Below are 20,971 nucleotides of genomic sequence, written 5' to 3' on the forward strand. Positions count from 1 at the left end.
TAGTGTCAACTCTGCATTACTGTTTAATCAGACCAATGGGATTCTTCACATACCTGCTCAAACAGAAAAGCATCTGATAGTGTGGAGCCATATGGACACTGTGAACTCTCCTCTCCCCACATCGAGAGCAGCCTTTAGGCACTTTGTGTCCTTGTGTTCCTCGCAATACCTGTCATGCTGGATCTACCACCTGAATGATGGGGATTATGGGGAGTTGGGAAGTTTGTAGTTTTGTTGTCACAGTAAGGCAGCGACGGGGATCCTGGCTTCCGTTAGTTCCAGAAAAAATCAATGGCATCCACCTCGCTTTGCAAACTCCTTTATATTTTAAAAAAACCTCAAATACATCAATAGGAAAGATTTATGATCTCACATGGCCACATAATCCAACATGTCAATATGAGTTATTCTGGAAACATCAGAGACGGACTGGAAACTGCTCTGATTTATATTTCCTTTAAACAACATCACTATTTGACCTCTTCAAGGAAAGAAAATCGTGCAACGGGTGACATGGGTAAAATACCTACCCCTATCCCCAAGGATTACAGATCCCTAGATGACTGACACAATTAGTGGCATGGATAGGAAAGGTGTGGAGGAATATAGGCCGGGCACAGTTAAATAGATACAGGCATAGTGGAGAAGGTTATCACCAATCCCTATCACTCAAACTTATTAAACGATAAAATGTCCATGTCCTGAAAGCAGTTTTTCTGTCCTCCAGTCAGACCACAATAATACCGACAGAGCTGATTAAAGTTGAGAGTCACAAGATGCCTGAACTGGAGCATCTAAGACATTTTTGGAGAGTTGGAGGAAGGGAATAACAAACCTATGGTTGGAGTTGAAAACAAGAATAAGAATTTAAAGGCTGTGATATTGCTGGTATGTCAGCAAACATAGGGTACTGAAAGAGTGACACAAAGTGGGGTGGCATGGTGTTGCACCAGTAACGTTGCTGCCTTACAGCGCCAGTGAACTGGATTCGATCCTGACTACGGGTACTGGCTGTACGGTGTTTGTACGTCATCCCTTCATGACGGGATGAAACCGGTTTTCTCCGGATGCTCGCGTTTCCTCTCACATTCCAAAGACTTACAGGTTTGTAGGTTAATTTGGCTTCGATAAAAAAATTGTAAATTGCTTCTCGTGTGTTGGATAGTGCTAGTATACGGGGATCACGGGTTGGCGTGGACAAGGTGGGCCAAAGGGCCTGTTTCTGCATTGTATCTCTAAACTAAATAAAACTCAGTGGGTCAGGCAACATCCCTGGGGAACATGGATAGGTGACGTTTCAGACTGATGCTTGAAAGTTCTTTACACAGCAGATTACAGAAAGGAAAGCTGACAGTCATCTAAATCAAAAACACTCAAGACCTATCCTCAGACTACGTCACCTATCCATGGATAGACACAAAAAGCTGGAGTAACTAAGCGGGTCAGACAGCATCGCTGGAGGAAAGGAATAGCTGACATTTTGGGTCTTGACCCTTCTTCGGACAGATTCAGGGGTAAGGGAAACGAGAGATATAAATGGTGATATGGAGAGATATAGAACAAATGAATGAAAGATATGCAAAAAAGTAACAACGATGCAGCAACTTGGGTGGGGGAGGGACAGAGAGAGAGGTAGAGGGGACGCAAGGGTTTCTTGAAGTTAGAGAAATCAAAATCATATGACTGGGTTGTAAGCTGCCCAAGCGAAATATGAGGTGTTGTTTCTCCAATTTGCGTTTGACCTCTGACAATGGAGGAGGCCTAGGAAAGAAAGGTCAGTGTGGGAATGGGAATTAAAGTGTTTGGCAACCGGGAGATCAGGTAGGTCCAGGCTGACTAAGCGAAGGTGTTCCACGAAACGATCGGTCAGTCTACGTTTGGTCTCACCGATGTATAAGCAGTCCACATGGTTGACTGGATACAATAGATGTGGTTGGAGGAGGTGCAACCTGAAAGGACTGTCAAGGTCCCTAGACGGAGGGGTGGTTTGGAAGGGATGAGTCATCTATCCGTGTTCTCCAAGCACACTGTCTGACCTGCTGAGTTTAGTTTAGAGATACAGCGTGGAAAGACCTACATACTGTACGTCTTTGGAGTGTGGGAGGAAACCGAAAATCTTGGAGAAAACCCACGGGGTCACGGGGAGAACGTACAGACTCCGTATAGACACCCGTAGTCGGGCTCGAACCCGGGTCTCCTGTGCTGCAAGCACTGTAAGGCAGCAACTCTACCGCTGCGTCACAACGATGCCCTTTAGCACTTTGTAGCTTTATTTTGTAGACCAGCATCTGCAGTTGCTTGTTTCTACGTACTGACGACCAGACACGTCGCAATATTCGTGTACTGCCTTGTTAAGGTCTGTTGTACAACTTCACTGGGTAGTATGTAAAACAAAGCATTACATTGTACCTAGGTACAAGTGACAATAAAGTATAATTGAACCATTGAATTGAATCATTGACAGAATACGCCGAAATGTTGAAGAAAGATTCGTGGTAGCAGTTAAGAGAGCCACACTGGAGTTTGATTTAGCTCAAGTTCATAACAGGTGGACGGCAGTAATTTGGTCAGGACAATAAACTGTTCAAGATCCAGCTTGGTTGGCAGCGTAAAATGGTACTCAGACTGAAGTACAGAAACTTCCTTTCGGGATTGCGTGCAGCTATGTAAAAAATGTTGGCCGCGGGTTTGGATATTTGCAGTTGCATTTCCTGGTAGGTTTAGATCCACATCAGCTTGTAGTGTAGTCAGACCCCACAGACAACCTTGGTCCGAGAGGCCGCAGGATGGCAAGCGTGAGAATTGAGAAATGCAGCACGCTGTGCGGTGGGGGAATGTTTGCTGCCATCGCAAAGGAAGATTGATAAAGAGCAGGGAAGTGGGCTCAGAGTTCATAGCTCCGTTGTCGTGGTTAAAGAGCAAAGGCAAGCAAACATGTCCTCAGAGAGAACCGCACCACACCTGGTGCTGAGGGAAAAATGATCAATGGAGATTCCATAGCCACAGCTCAGAGCTCAGTGATGCAGAAAGTTAATCTAAAGACAGACGGGGCGACACAGTGATGCAGCGGTAGAGTGGCTGGGGATCAGAGGTCATGTGTCTGGGTTGTATGTGATCAGAGGCCAAATCACAGCACAGCGGCGCAGCAGTAGAGTTGCTGCCTTCACAGCGCCAGAGACCCGCGTTTGATCCCGACCTCGGGTGCTGTCTGTACAATGTTTGTACGTTTTCCCTGTGACCACATGGGTTTTCTTCAGGTGCTCCGGTTTCCTCTCACACTCCAAAGACGTTCAGGTTTGTAAGTTAATTGGCTTCGGTAAATAAAATTGTAAATTCAATTGGCCCTAATGTGGGGAATAGTTTTAGTGCGCGGGGATCGCTAGTTGGCGCGGACTCGGTGGCCCGAAGGTCCTGTTTCCCCACGGTATCTCTAAACTAAACTGCATTAAACTGACATAAAAACAAATAAGAATGGTAAACCGTGGAATAACATGGTAATTTAAGAATACATATAAAAAGTACATTTTATCTCTAAGTGTCAACTGTCACTCAGTTTGTAACACTTTTTGTCTTTTGCTTTTTGGGGGCTGTGCACTGGGTTGTTCCCAGTGTTCATAAAATTTAATCTGATTTACCATCTACAAAGCAGATTTTCTGGTGGTTTTTACCGAGCTGTTGCCGGGAGCTTCCTGTGTGAGATTTGGCAGCATGTTTCCTATTTGGGAACAACGTTGGGATTTTGGAAGTACAGGTATACATTGTCTTGAAAGCTTTTTGAGACAATGCAAAAGGTGCTAAATAAGCACGCCGACGCCTCTCGTTCCTTAGCAGGCTTGGGAAGTTCCGCATGTCCCCAACAACTCTCACCAACTTTTACAGATGCGCTGTAGAAAGTATTTTATTGGGACGCATCACAGCTTGGTTTGTGAACAGCTCCATCCAAGACCTCAAGAAATTGCAGACAGTTGTGGATGCAGCCCAGACCATCACATGAACCAACCTCCCTTCTTCCATTGACTCCATTTAAACCGTGCGCTGCCTCGGCAGGGTCACCAACATAGTCAAGGATGAGTCGCACCCCGGCCCTCCCCCCCCCCCCCTCTCATATCAGGCGAAAGGTTCAGAAGTGTAAAAACGTACACCTTCAGATTCAGGACAGTTTCTTCCCAGTTGTTATCAGGCAACTGAACCATCCTACCAGTAACTAGAGAGCAGTCCTGAGCTACTATCTATCTCATTGGAGACCCTCGGGCTATCTTTGGTCAAACTATACTGGATTTTATCTTGGACCAAATGCTATTCACGTTATTCCCTGTATCATGTATCTGTACACAGTGGATGGCTCGATTGTAATAATGTATTACCTTTGCGCTGACTGGTGGGCGCACAACACACGTTCTCACTGTTCCTCGGTGGTGAACACTGGATAAAGGGCCGATTTCAAAGTGGTGGCGAACGGAGGAGAGGATCGATGTCGCCAGGGAAACGGGCCTTTAAGGCCAAGGTAAGACTGTATTCTTAAGGACTTTGAAACTTTACTGGCGCAAGAAACGTGGCAAATTTGTGTACTGCCTCGGGGAAGTCTACAATAGGGTGATTTCACCAAAGGTCACTGGATCATAGATCCTCACCCACGTGACCGCAAAATCCAACTGGGGTACAAACGTCACTTCCGGTACATGTTAGTGATGCTGAAAATGCGAACTTTCACACCCGTTAAAAACCGCGAAAACGGCCCGTTTTTGAGCTGTAAATTACTGTGCCAGTCGGGGTGACCGCGAGGCGCATTTATCTTACTTTACAGTCCAGAAGATAGATAAAAACGGAGGTAAATACAAGAGGGAGCTGAAGGGGCAACAACCGCGGAAGTGGTTAGCGGACATTCGCCGTGGAGATATAAAGATCGAAAATATCGGGAATTATCGCGTATGCTCGCTGCATTTCATCAAAAGTGGCATTATTGACTTTTTATCTTTATTCATTTGTTATATGAAAAGTTTTAAAAGTGAAAAATCCGTCAGTAAAATTGCAAAATCGCCCATGGTTCTCAGGTGGGTTTTAACATGCAAAATGAAAACGCTTCTGAAGCTACATTTACCATTTAAATAATCGTAAACTCTCAATGCGTTTGGAAATAAATTTTACTCAGATGTAAGCTAAGGAATGGGATAATTGTCAGCTGTTAGTTGGATAATAATAATAAAATGTCCTGATTTTGTCCAATTAACAGCTGACAATTATCCCATTCCTTAGCTTGCATCTGAGTAAAATTTATTTCAAAACGCATTGATAGTTTACGATTATTTAAATAGTAAATGTAGCTTCAGAAGCGTTTTCATTTTGCATGTTAAAACCCACCTGAGAACCATGGGCGATTTTGCAATTTTACTGACGGATTTTTCACTTTTAAAACTTTTCATATAACAAATGAATAAAGATAAAACGTCAATAATGCCTTACTTTTGATGAAATGCAGCGAGCAAACGCGATAGTTCCCGATATTTTCGATCTTTATATCTCCACGGCGAATGTCCGCTAACCACTTCCGCTGTTGTTGCCCCTTCAGCTCCCTCTTGTATTTACCTTAGTTTTTATCTATCTTCTGGACTGTAAAGTAAGATAACCGTGCCTCGCGGTCACCCCGACTGGCACAGTTATTTACAGCTCAAAAACGGGCCGTTTTCGCGGTTTTTAACGGGTGTGAAAGTTCGTGTTTTCAGCATCAATAACATGTACCGGAAGTGACGCATGTACCCCAGTTGGATTTTGCGGTCACGTGGGTGAGGATCTATGATCCAGTGACCTTTCGTGAAATCACCCTATTACACTACAATCATTGCAATTTTGTGCTTATCTATGATTGTGCTTATCTTTAGCATGATGTTACTAGATTGGATGCAAAACATGTACCTAGGTACATGTGAAAATGAAGTAAAGTATCATTGCATCAATGAAACAAGTCTTTCTTTGAAGCCTTTACTGCAAATTACTTCATGACTTGAATTTTGAGATTATAGAAGGAACCCTCTCCTAAGGGATTGACTTTCTGCAGCTATGAGGTTGAAGTTATCTTGCGTTACAGTGATTTACAGGGTTTTCATCAATAATTACTTCTCCACACCCCTCACCTCACCCCCACCCAATCTCATGTACCCCCCACAACCACGTGAGACATTTAATTCATGCCTGAGTAAAAACTCTTTTAAAAATCATAAATAATTAAAGAATTTTACACAGAGTAAATCACAATTTTAAGTGCAAGTATCAATTAAGATGTATATCATTCTAATGAAAGACATTTTGAAGTTTGGAAATTAGATAACTTGTAGTCCGCAGATAATAATATTTAACGTATAGTTTAGTTTAGAGATACAACATGGAATCAGGCCCGTCGGCCAACCATTGATCGACTGAAGAAGGGTCATGAAAGGTCACCCATCCTTTTTCTCCAGAAATGCTGCCTGACCCACTGAGTAACTGCAGCACTTTGTGTCTATCTTTGTTATAAACCAGCATCTGCAGTTCTTTGTTTCTACATACTAGTTCTATGTTATTATACTTTCTCATCCACTCCCTGCACACTTGGGGCAATATGCAGATGCCATTAACTGACAAACCGGCACGTCTTGAGGATGTGGGAAGAAACCAGGAGGAAACCCGCGCAAAGGAAGATGGAAAGTCAGGAAAAGGAACTACAATGTGGCACAACTATAAACCTAGCTTCCAATACATTTTTAACATGTTCCTTAGAAAATATTGCAAATGCTGATAAATATTTCAGTAGGTGAATTTTAGCATGCTTTAGTTTAGTTTAGTTTAGTTTGTGATACAGTGCGGAACCAGGCCTTTTGGCCCACCGAGTCCTCACCAACCAGCAATCCTCGCACATTAACACTATCCTACACACACACATTAGGGATCATTTTTACACATACCAAACCAATTAACCTACAAACCTATATGTCTTTGGAGTGTGAGAGGAAACCGAAGATCTCGGAGAAAACCCACATGGCCACGGGGAGAATGTGCAAACTCTGTACAGATAGCACCCGTAGTTGGGTTCGAATCCGAATCTCTGGCGCTGCAAGCGCTGTAAAGCAGCAACTCTACCACTGCGCCACCGAGCCGCCCTTACCTGCTGTTTTGAGTTTTTTAACTACTGGAATTTGAGTATTGTGAGTTTTATAAAGACTTGAGCTGCAGCAAGGAAACAGTCCCTGCAGCCCACTGAGTCCACACTGACAATCAACCATCCATTTACATAAAATCTAATTTATCACAATTTTTTCTCCAGATTTGACCACTCACCCACATTTTAGAGGTAATTTACTGCTGCCAATTAACATACCAACATGTATGTCTTTGGGATGAGGGAAGAAAATGGAGCACTTAAAGGAAATTCACAGAGTCACAGGAAAAAGTTGCACACTCCACACAGATCAGAATTGCTCGTACCCTGTTAATTAATTGTTTTCTGTGAAAGAAATATTTTGAATGATTAAATTGGCTACATTCCCATGTTAATAAACAGTTTAGTTTAGTTTAGATACTCCGCATGAAAACAGGCCCTTCGGCCCGCCAAGTCCACGCTGACCAGCAATCACTCGTACACTAGTTCTATCATACACACGAGGGGTAATTTACAGGTCAATTGTCCTACAAACCTGCGCATCTTTGGAATGTGGGAGGAAACCTGAGAGCCTGGAGAAATCCATGCAGTCACCGGGATAACATACAAACTCCGTACAAACAGCACCCATAGTCAGGATTGAACCCAGGTCTCTGGTGCTGTGAGGGAGCAACTTTACTGTTACGCTGCTGTGATTTGGCAATTGCAGGTGAGTGCCTTGATTGAACATCTGTGATTTTTCTTTTGATTTTGTTTCATTTGATCAAAAATTACACCAATCTACTACAATACCAAAATATGCTGGGAACTGTCATTAAACTGGAAAGAGTGCAGAGAAGAATTACAAGTTGTTGCCAGCACTTGAGAGGCTGAGCTATAGCGAATGATTGGACAAACTACGACTTTATTACTTGGAGTGTAGGAGGCTGAGGGGTGATCTTATAGAGGTGTATAAAATCACGAGAGGAATAGATAGGGTGAATGGTCATAAGGTCATAAGTAATAGGAGCAGAATTAGGCCATTCGGCCCATCACGTCTATGCCGCCATTCAATCATGGCTGATCTATCTCTCCCTCCTAATCCCATTCTCCTGCCTTCTCCCCAAAACCCCTGACACCTGTATTAATTAATGCACAGTATTTTACCCGAGCTAGGGGAATCAAAAACCAAAGGATCTAGGTTGGTGAGAGGGGAAATATTTAATAGATTCAATCAGAGGTTGGTGGATATATGGAATAAACTGCCAGAAGAGGTGGTTGAGGAAGGTACTATAACAGCACTTAAAAGGCACATGGACAGGTACAGTACATGGACAGGAGAGGTATAGAACGATATGGGCCAAACACAAGCAAACGGGTCTAGTTTAGATGGAGAAACTTTGTGAGCATGGGTAAGTTGGGCCAAAGGGCCTGTTTCCATGCTGTGTGACTATGAGAAAAATAACTGTAATGCTAGTGTTAGAGATAGGAACCGCCCCTATTGTACATTTGTTCATCGTGAATAGAACATGAGTGACCAGGCCAGTGTACGGGGCAGGAAATTTAGATAACTTTATGCAGAATAGATTATCCTCAATTGAAAGAGTGACTGTTGAAATTGGAAATAGTTTTCTGGACAAATACTTGCAACCAGCCAGCTGACCTGCAGGAAATACAGTAAAATTTGTTCGATTTCAAGCAGCTTAAATTTTCAAGCATTTTTTAGCCACCAAACCTAAAGTAAGCCTCTGCAGCTGTAACAGAGGTTTCAGCCATTTCTGTCCTTCTGCCAATTAAAAACAAACGACAAGGAGGCTTCTGTTTGGACCTCTGGGCTTAAAATAATCTTATTTCTCCCTGCCAAGCCAAATAAAATTGCAACAGGTTTGACTTTAGAGGTTCTTGTGAAAGACGGAAGGAAGGGAGAGCTGTGATGGGAAAGGAACAAATCTCCTCTCACACATTAACATCAGGCAACATGATTTCAAACTGGTAGGAGTCTACCTCTCCTTACATTTATCGAGATGCATCACAGCATGGTTTGGGAACAGCTCCTTCCAAGACCACAAGAAATTGCAGAGAGTGTGGACGTAGCCCAGACCAGCACACAAATCCACCTCCCTTCCATTGATTCCATCTACACGTCACATTGCCTCGGCAAGGCCACCAGCATAATCACTCCACTGGTTGCCTATTCAGTTTAGGATCCATTTTAAAATTATTTTATTTGCTTTTAAATCCCTGAATGGTCTTGCCCCGCCCTACCTATCTGAGCTTCTACACCCTTATACACCCGCCCGCTCTCTCAGGTCAGATAATCAGCTGCGCCTGAGTGGGCCTAAAACTAAGCGGAAGCTCAGAGAGGACCGTGCTTTTGCTGTGTCGGCACCCAAATTATGGAATGATCTGCCTCTCCACATTAAACAGGCCTCTTCTCTGTCTGTTTTTAAATCACTTCTAAAAACCCATCTCTTCTCCGTGGCCTTTGATACCCAGTAAGATGTCGACTTTATTTACTTGATTTAATTTCTTATTTTGATTGCTTTTATAGCGTGGCTATTATTTTTACTCATGTTTTATGTCTTTTAATTTATTGTTGTATTTCATATGTAATTTTTGCGCCTTATGTGAGCTGTTATGTTATGTTTCTGTTATGTTGTCTGTTATGATGTCTTGTTTATTCTTCTGTACAGCACTTTGGTCAACATTGGTTGTTTTAAAGTGCTTAACAAATAAAGTTGGATTGGATTGGATTGGAAGGACCCGTTTCTCCCTCTTCTCCTCCTTCCCATCAGGCAAGAGTGTAAACATGCACACCTCCAGATTCAGGGACAGTTTCTTCATCCTCTCCATAGACTTTATCCAGACCTTTCACTAATTGGTAAGTTTCAATGAGGGTCCCCTCATCCTTCCAAACTCCTACGAGTACAGGCCCAGAGCAGTTAAATGCTCATCATATGGTAACAGAATCATTCCCAGGATCATTCTCGTAAACCTTCTCTGGACCCTCTCCAATGCCAGCACATCCTTCCTCAGATATGTGGCTCAAAACTGCTCACAATACAACAAATGCAGTCTGATCAGTGCTTTGTAAAGCCTCAGCATTACATCCCTTTGGAAGTCTTGTAATCGTAGTAAAGTAGGGTAACAGTTTCCCGAAGACAACTAATCACTAGTTTCTCAAGGACCTTTGGGAATGGACATTAAATGATGGTCTGAAAATGAATCTCCCGTTCTACTCTCTGTAAACCCACGACTGTGTAGCCAGATACAGCACTATCCAACACGATCTTTACATTTGCAGATGATACCACTGTTATGAGATGAATAACAGGTAGCAATGAAACAGGAGGGAGATTGAGAATATGATTTAATGGCGACAGAACAACAACCTGGCTTGGTCTATTCAGGCTTACAAGGATCTCCCCGTTGCCAACCATTTTACCTTCCCTTCCCATTCCCATACTGACCTTTCTGCCCTGGACCTCCTCCATTGCCACTGTGAGATCACATGTAAACAGGAGGAGCAGCACCTCACATTCCATGCAGTGAACAGTTCTCCAAAGCATCTTTGACTGCACTTTGCTATCTAATGATCTCCGGCTGCTGAAAACAAGTGCATGGGAATACCTCTGTTTCTTGGGAGAGTCTAGGACCAGAGGGCACACTCAGAATAAACGGATGTTCCTTCAGAAATGAGATGAGGAGGAATTTCTTAGTCAGAGGGTGGTGAATCTGTGGAATTCACTGCCACAGCCGGCTGTGGAGGTCGAGTCATTGGGTATTTTTAAAGTGGAAATGATAAGTTCTTGATTAGTAAGGGTGTAAAAAGGTTATGAGGAGAAGGCCTGAGAATAGGGTTGAGAGGGAAAGATAGATTTTTGACACTAGGTGCAGGAGTAGGCCATTCGGCCCTTTGAATCAGCGCCGCCATTCAATGTGATTATGGCTGATCATCCCCAATCAGTACCCCGTTCCTGCCTTCTCCCCATATCCCCTGACCCCGATAAGGCACGATTGAACGGTGAGTGAATTCGATGGGCCCAATTCTGCCCCATGACCTATGAACTTATGAACGTACTTCATTAGATTTAAAGGGACATGAGGGGTACAAAATGCTTTTTTTTTCCACTCAAATAATTAATTGAGTGAAGGAAATAATTAGAATGGGAGAGAGGTAGAGAGAGATGAAAGCATCTCAAATGTAGATCTATGTTCTTCAGCACGGTTGATCAAACTGTCTTTAGGGTACGTGGAACTGTGACTCAGAAGGATTATATGTGAATTATAAATCACCCGGGAATGGCTACAGATGGACGGAACACCACTTTTGATTCTTACATCAAAGTCAAGGGAAACTACAAATTGTGGTTCAGAGTAAAAGGGTAACTTGAGTCAAGAGGTCGTGTCATTTGGGGTTTCTTTAGACTGCAGGTCAACCTTGTCATGCCAGAGATTTAGACATCAGGTCCTGCCATTGCTCCCTGTTTGTGTCGATCATGTTACACACTTAAAGTGAGTGAAATAAAGAATCACACCGTATAACTTCAAATGTTCATTACATTTAAAAAAACACCTCAGCAGGTTAGCCATGATTCATTTCAAGATTACAGGGTTAGCATTGCACGTACCAACACGTCAGAAAACACGATGATATTTGAAGAAATCTTAGTGGGTAATCTCTAAACAACAAGATAATCTGTCAGCAAAATTGGCTGAGAATAATTATTGGCCAGGACATCAGAAAAGTGGTAGAGATGCTATTTCACAGCGCCAGAAATTCGTGTCCGATCCTAATCTCTGTGTGGAGTTTGCACATTCTCCATGTAACAGCGTGGGTTTCCTCCAAGTGCTCTGGTTTCCTCCCACATCCCTAGAATGTGCAGGTTTGTAGGTTAATTGGCCTCTGCAAGTTGCCCTAGTGTGCAGGGAGTGATGAGAAAATAGGGTAACATAGAAGTTGTGTATACAGGTGATCAATGGTCGACGTAGATTTGGGGGGGGACAAAGGGCCTGTTACCATGCTGTATCTCTAAACTAACATAAACTAAAACCATTCCATAGTTCTTCTAAATGGAATGTCAATTTCTTCACACCGATCTCTGTTTATTCGGTTAGATATTTTGGAGTAGTAAAGCTATATTGCAAACTGACACTGTAATACAAAACATACAGTACTGAAACTCAGCGTGAATTGTCTATTCATCTCTAAAATACGACTTGAAAATCTACTTTAATGTTAAAGATGTGCAAATGACACCAGTGGGGTTCTGTATTATTACAATTGGGGCATGAAGAACCATTCAAAAGTTAAATCTATGCATCATTTTGTTTGCTGACTTCCTTCCAGAAAAAGTAAATAAGTTCATGCTGAGAAAGGCGTCCAAAGTTTCCAAAACAAGGAACCGCAGAGAACAACAAGAACACAAAGTGTTCGAAGTAACTCAACGGGTCAGACAGCATCCCCAAAGAACATGGATAGGTGGAGTTATGAGTCGGGTCCCTTCTCAGACTCAAAAGTTGCTGAAGTTGATAACCCCTTCATTTCATTGTCATTGTTGCCAATAGTAAATTAGGTATTTGTGGCTTATTTGACCGCATTCTTGCCCCTGGGTTAGAAGGGTGTGGGGTCAAATAGCACAAGGGAGTGCTAATTGTAAAAATTTAGTACAACAGTGAAGAGTGCCAGAGGCACAGAAATGTGAAAACGCACAGCTCCAGATTCAGGGACATTTTCTTCCCAGCTGTTATCAGGCTACCTACCAACAACTAGGCAGCAGTCCAGAACTACTATCTACCTCATTGGAGACCCTCGTACTATCTTTGAATGGACTTGACTGGACTTTATCTTGCACTAAATGTTATTCGCATTATTCCCTTTACCCTGTATCTGTACGCTGTGGGTGGCTTGATTGTATTCATATATAGTCTTTTCTTTGACTGGACAGCTGTTCACCGTACCTCAGTACACATGAAAATAAACTAAACTCAGCTCAATCTCATGTCATAATAGTGACTAAGAAAATCACGTGTATTTATATAGAACCTTCCATGCAACAAACATCAGAGACCCATAGGTACCCGGGAAGTTGATAAGCTTGACATAATCTGGTCAAAGGGTTGAGAGGACAGTTAGGTTCACAAACATTGGATGCCTGATGATGGAGCTTATAGAAAGAATATGCAGTTTCATTCCTGAACATTAACTGGATATCTAAAAAAAAGACACAAAGTGCTGGAGTAACTCAACAGGTCAGGCAGCATCTCCAGAGAACATGGACATTTCAGGTTCAGAATGATTGTGGTTGAGAGTGGGGGGGGGGGTGGGGGGAAGAGGGCTAGAAGAAAGGTGTGTGCGGGAGAGTGGTGAATCTGTAGAATTTAGTCAGAGGGTGGTGAATCTGTGGAATTCTTTGCTACAACACTAGCGATGTTACAATACTTACCTTCAGCGGCACTGGCCGTGTGCGCGACTTTGGCGCCTTTGAGGAGGGTGGGGGGGGCGGGATTAAAATTCCGTTTTCTCCTACCTGTCGGAGGTGAACTTTCTCAGGCTGTTAAGCTGCTGCAGAAAAATCGTTCCGACTTCCGTTCCCAGAAGTTTAAAAAATAAATCGCGGGACAATTTAATCCCTGGAGTAAAATAAAAAGCTACTTCTATCGCCGTCAACGCCTACAACAGGACGGATCTCACGTAGGCGACAAAACAAAATGTAAGTCGTTTATTTTACATATAAACTTGCTTCTTAGGATGACTTTAATCAAAATTTCCGTGGCGATAATGTGATTTTGGCACCATACGAACCGGCAGTGTTTTTCCTGCTGATATGGGGTTCAAATTCACTGCAACCGCAACGTTCCAATCGATCGCGTTCCACAAAAACCCACTCGCACATTAATTTACAGGAATTAAACATTAAATTCCTTTCATTTGTCCTATAAATTCATGACAATGAGATTTAAAGATCATGTTATATTGTGAATTCTTGTGTGAATGTTATTTGGACACTTAGGCTATTTAAAAATGTTAACCTTTTCTTAAGAAATGGATAGATGTTTAGATCTAGTAATTGAATTTTGTAATTAGCTACAATTAGGTAACTAACTAATTATATGCTTTAATTTCAGGTCATCCAAGTAACATTGTTTCATATTTGTTTCAGAATGCTTCAATCTATAATAACTGAAAATTTCATTCAGTTCTCTTAATTTTTAAGAAAGTTATGGACTTTTGACTGTCCTCGATCACAGCTTTTGTGTTAAGTCAATAGAAAAGCTAGGGAACAAGATGCTAATTTCAGAGTATGAAAATGGCCATAACTTTTTTAATACTGAAGATATGAAAGTGAATTAGGTGTCAAATTAAACTTCTTTTTATGCTTTATCTGATGGGATAAATTGCAGACTTGATTTTTTAAATCTCAGAATTTTGTAACATTGCTAACAAAAGGCTGTAGAGGCCAGGTAAGTGGATATTTTTAAGGTAGAGACATAGATTTTTGATTAGTACAGGTGTCAGAGGTTATGGAGAGAATGCAGGAAAATGGGCTTAGGAGGGAGAGATAGATCGGCCATGATTGAATGGCAATGACAGGATAGCCGAATGGCTTAATTTTACTCCTATCTCTTATGACCTTATGACCAAGCCTGGCACTTGAATGTTTATTTCCCATTGAATGTCGAACTTTCAGAGTCACCCAAAAAACACTTCATGTTTTAAATACATTTGTCCATCCACCTGTTTCTCTATTTGATATTTTGTACATTACATTGGAATATGATCTTTGCATTTTACTGCTTGAATATCGAACAAGTTTCGGTACAGAAACAAAATCCTGGTGAGGTGGCACCCGGTCCCAACAACCCAGCCAATGTTTCTGGTAACTCAAATCTTTAACAGCCGCTAATAAAGACTGAAATCTACACCCAGCGGTTCTCTCTGCTTACCCTCATGCCTCTAAAATCACTTCTGAACATGAGGTTATCCAAAAGTGCTGTTTGTTGTTTTTAACTATACATTTATCAAATATGAATAGGAGTCAAGTGCTCATTGAATCATAGTCATAAAGCCATACAGCGTGTAAACAAACCCTTCGGCCTAACTTCCCACGCTGATCAACATTCCCCATTTACACTAGACCCACTTGCCTGCATTTGGCTCATATCCATCTAAACCTATTCTGTCCATGTACCTGAACTGACGCCTGTCCGCACTCAACTAGTCATGGATTTCATAGTTGTCGGCATACAAATTGAAGATTTCTACCTATTTAGACACAGCTTAGACCATCGCACAAACCAACCTCCCTTGCATTGACTCCATTTACACCTCATGCTGCTTCAGCAAGTCATCCGGCATAATCAAGGACGAGTTGGACTCTGGCCACTCTCTCTTCTCCCCCCCTCCCATTGTGCAAAAGGTATAGAAGTATGAAAATGCACACCTCCAGATTCGGGGACAGTTTCTTCCCAGCTGTTATCAGGCAACTGAGCCATCCTTCCACCAACTAGAGAGCAGTCCTGAGCTACTATCTACATTGTAAACCCTTAGGCTACTTTTGTTTGGACTTTACTGGACTTTATCTTGCACTAAACATTATTCATATTATTCCCTTTATCATGTATCTGTACTCTGTGGATGGCTCGATTGTAATCATGTATTGTCTTTCCAATGACTGGGGAGCACACAACAAAAGGTTTTCACTGTACCTTGGTACTTGTGACAATAAACTAAACTCTAAACTCTAAACCTAATGAATTTTGTGTGTGCCTCTGTTCAGGATAGAATAGTTTACATTTATCAATATGCATAGTATTCCTGATAAAAAAAACAATAAGGATCATGGTGATCACTTCATCGGCACACTTTGCAGAGAGTATTCACGACAAAAATATATTTGCAATCACTTAGGTCCTTGATAGCTAAGAATTAATGTCATCTCATAAGCAGCCCAATGTCCTCTGGTTCAAAGTCAGCAGAATGCAGCTAATTCGAGTACTCATCTATTTTCATATCCTCAAAATATTTGGACTGGAAAAACTTATATTTATAGTGTACCTCTCACAACAGGTCATCACAAAGCTCTTTCTAGTGAAATAAATACTAATGAATTGTGATTTATGGATGCGTGGTAGACTTTTGGCAGACAGTGAGATTCCAGAAACATTTGAAACAAGCTGAACATTTAATTTTGAGCTGGTGATTGATGAATAAATGTTGGTGGTATCTTCAGGGAGAAGTCACCTGCTGCTCTTTGAAATTGGACCCCTGTGCCCCCTGAGATGGACTAGTGTTTCAGCAGCCCAGTGTACCACCGATATTGCACTGGAATACTGACCTAGTTCCGACTCAAGGATTTTATCCATAGAATCACAGCCTTTTATGAACATGAAGAAGGTTCTGTTCCAGTTCTGTAGAACCACCCAAAAAGCACATGGAAATGTTTGAATTTTAGCATAGGGTTAGAGTCATAGTCAGACAGTTATGATGCTTGAAAACAGGCCCTTTGGCCCAACTCGGCCATGCTGACCAAGATGCCCCTTCTAGACTAGTCCCATTTGTTCGGGTTTGGCCCATATCCCTCTAAACCTTTCCTACGCATGTTACCTGTCCAAGCGTCTTTTAACTGCTGTTATGGTACTTACACCCCTCCCTAATCTGTTCCACCTATCATTTATCAGCCTTCAGCCATTTTACCATTTCCCCTCCCCTCTCTCCTCTTGTCTCCCACATGCCTAGAGCATCAATTCCCCACTTATCAATTTCCACCCACCACCTATCGGCATCTGTTTCAACTGCCCCCTTCCGTACCTGGTTCCATCTACCCATTCCCCTCACCCCCAATCTAATTCCACCTCTCACCTGCCTGCCACTGTCTCACCCCTCCCTCTCACGACTATACACTGGCTGGCCTCCCAGCCCTGATGTAGGGTCTTGACCTGTGCCTTCACAGATGCTGCCTACCCTGCTGAGGTCTCCCAGTCATTTTTATTTTTGATCTATCCATCATCATCCATCCTCCATCAATTATTTCCTGACTTTCATGTTTTTTTTAATACACCTTTAAGTTTAGTTTAGGTTAGAGATATAGAACGGAAACCAGGCCCTTCGGCCCACCAAGTCCGCACCGATCAGCGAACCCCGCACACTAACACTTCCTACACGCCAGAGTCAATTTACAATTTTACCATAACCAATTAACCTACAAACCTGCACGTCTTTGGAATGTGGGAGGAAACCGGAGATCCCAGAGAAAACCCATGCAGGTCACACGGAGAACATACATACTCCATACAGACAGCACCCATAGTCAGGATCGAACCTGGGTAAGGCAGCAACTTTACCGTTGCACCACCATGGGTGTGAGTCTGATAAAAGTTTTAATAGAATGCCAAAGCATTCCTTGCAATAATGTTAAATTGTTTTATGATCTGTTCACTTAAAGGAATGGAAGCTAAAAATGTGCAAAATCCACCATATAAAGTCAGAAGCTTTATACAACAACTGGCTGCACTGTTTGCCAATTAACTTGGTGATAATTGATGTCTAGATCCTATTAGTAATTGTTAAAATACATTGCACTGATTGTAGCATCCAGCTGGGATAAATCATTGTTCCCAGACTTGTGTTTAAAATGTGTAAGTATTACATTCTGGATAGGAGAGTATAAGTGATGGTTTGTTGAATATCGTACTGCAAATGCAATCTGACAATTTCAAGTGATTTTAAATGTTTGAAAGGTACTGGGTACATTACATAGGGGGGGAGCATATGACTCAAAATAACGATTTTTCTTTTTGACATGAGCTTTGCAGTAAAACCTGAATGCTGCCTTAGCGACGGACTTAATTGGGTATTGTTTCTATTTGTTTCTCCCCAATCCAGAGTTGGGGAAATCAAAGAAACCTGTGCAAAATACTGGAGCAAAATATTTGAGCAATTCTCAGTTTACCTGTGACGTAACATTTAAAGACAATTGATGCCAAAGGTGAATTGTGGTTCCGCTAACATTCTGAAAACCACAAAATTGGCAAGCCCTCGATATTAATGATTATGAGCGTGGCAAATTTCTGTCTGTTAATGGCCACTTGTGAAAGCGTCTCAAATGTAGTTCTCCTTCCTCGTACAGTTGCAAGCACCTGTTCAAAGCTCCTAAGTATTAAAATAAAAAGTGACTGAATGAAAACTGACCCATATGTGCCAATGAACTGGGAAATTATTCCTTACAAACTTCTTGATTTAAGAGATATAATATCAGGTTGTATGACTGTAGAAGAATAGGCACAGAATATATATATATATTTTTGCAGTTATCAAGTTACCACTTTTTAAAATATTAAAAGGAGTATCTTTTATCAGCAGGGAAACAAAATAAGCATGTGATCAGCAATTCTACCCAAGTACATTGGTTCCTGAAGGATTTTTAATTGCTTGTTGTACAAATTAGTTTGCGCGGAGACCTAAACTGCAACATTGCAGGGTGGCACAGTGGTGCAGCTGGTAGAACCGCTGCCTTACAGCGCCAGAGACCCAGGTTGGATTCCAACTTCGGGTGCAGTCTGTGTGGAGTTTGCACATTCTCCCTGTGACCGCGTGGGTTTCTCTGGGTGTCTGGTTTTCTCCCACATCCCAAAGACGTGCGGGTTTGCAGGTTACTTGGCCTCTGTAAACTGTCCCTGGTGTGCATGGAGTGGATGTGAAAGTGGGATAACATAGAACTAATGTGAACGGGTGATCGATGATCAGGGTGGACTCGATGGGCAGAAGGGCCTGTTTCCATGCTGTATCTTTAAACATTGCCTGGGGAAATCGGAAAAATGTTTAAGCACATTTTCTCACTCATTTTCCACTTGCGGCCAATCTCTTCTACAATTAGGTTAATTGTCGCTCTGAAGTTTCCCAGATTACTCTTTTCACATCAGAGGATTGTTGGTGAAGATCTCTTTTGGCCTGTTGTGCCTAGTCAACCCAATTCACCCTTCATGGCTCCTGGTCTGTAGCCTTTTCGGTTAACACATATCAAGCCTTCAAAATCTATCACTCCCGCTTCATTCAATGCTGCCTACAGATACCTCTGTCTATGACATCTGCTCCTGTGCCTGGAAAATAAAACAAGGTGAACACTGAAGAATGCACCATAAAACATGGCAAATTACACATACTGAAATAAAAACAGAAAATGCTGGGAACATTCAGCAGGTCAGTCATCATCTGTGGAAAGTGAAACTGAGTTAGCATTTCGGGTCAATGGTCATTTAAATTAGACTTTAGACTTTAGAGATACAATGTGGAAACAAGCCCTTCAGCCCACTGAGTCCGTGTTGACCAGAGATCCCCCCATATAATAGCACTATCCTACACACTAGGGACAATTTACAATATTTACTGAAGCCAAGTAAACTACAAACCTGCACGTTTTTGGAGTGTGGGAGGAAACTGGGTCACTCGGAGAAAACCCATGAGGTCACGAGGAGAACGCGCAAACTCTGTACAGACAGCACCCATAGTCAGGATTGAACCCGGGTCTCAGGGGCTATAAGGCAGCAACTCTACCACTGCGCCACTGTGCCGCCCCAATGCTTTCAATATTTTCCTGTTTTTATCTCAAGAATCTGCTGGTTTTGATTTTCAAGTTGTCTATATAGTCTTCTCATTACAAATTATGACAGTCTGCAACAAATTTTGATCTAATATATAGCTGCACCATGGAAAAGATCGATGTGTGAAGTTGAACACAGTATAAACATTCTGTACTGAGGGCTGAACATCAGTGCTAGCCATACACTGGTTCACAGAGATCCATTCCTCAAGAATATCTCCGAGAACAATTTACAAGTACAACCTTATAGACCTTCCAGTGTTGAAGAAGGGTTTCTGTAGCTTTTGGTTAAACTCCCCCTTGTTAATAAAAACAAGAATTGCTGGAGTAACTCAGCAGGTCGAGCAGCATTTCTGGAAGACATTGAAAGGTGACGTCAGCTATCAATGTCTTTCTGAGATGGTGCCTGACCCGTTGAGTTGCTCCAGATTTTTTTATTTTATTTTTGTAAAGCAGCATCTGCAGTTCCTTGTGTTTCTGTTCTGTATTATTTAGTCTGTCTTGTCGGCAAATGTGATTGTGCTAGAGCATGGCGACTCTTTGCAGACAGTCCCAGAAAAGGATCTACTATCATCTACTACAATTAGTTAACTCTTTTAACCACCTACTTGCGTATGGCTTAATTCCATTAATTTCTGATATGATTTGACTGGATAGCACTTTGACAGGAGTGCAGAGTTTAGTTTAGAAACACAGCATGGAAGCAGGCCCTTTGGCACCGAGTTCATGCTGACCATTGGTCGCCCGTTCACACTAGTTCTATGTTATACCACTTTCTCATCCACTCCCTACACACTAGGGGCAATTTACAGAGGCCAATTAACGTACAAACCTGCTCGTCTTTGCGACATGGGAGGAAACTGGAGTGGCAGGAAGAAAGCAACACGGTCACAGGGAGAACGTACAAACTCCACACAGACAGCACCTGATCGAACCTGGATCTCTGGCGCTATAAGCAGAATATTGTTCCAACACTGCTTGCTAATTTAAGTAAATAATATGAATGAAACAGCAGACTGCAAGTTAATAATTACAGAGCACTATTTGAGAGAAGTGAGAAGGGAAATAGCTCTTATAGTAGCTTAACCTAATATTCATCAGATAATTTATACTAAGACATGTTATTGCTGGTGTAATGCTATCCTAAATTGGGTGACCATAAGAGTAGCTATTTATCTAACTCACGCGATTAGTTTAAAAATACCCTCACCAGATTGCAGGGAGACTGTAAAACTCAGGGTCACAACTTGCCCTTGGCAAAGAG

This window comes from Amblyraja radiata, chromosome 15 (genome assembly GCF_010909765.2).
Source record: "Amblyraja radiata isolate CabotCenter1 chromosome 15, sAmbRad1.1.pri, whole genome shotgun sequence".
Classification (NCBI taxonomy): Eukaryota; Metazoa; Chordata; class Chondrichthyes; order Rajiformes; family Rajidae; genus Amblyraja; species Amblyraja radiata.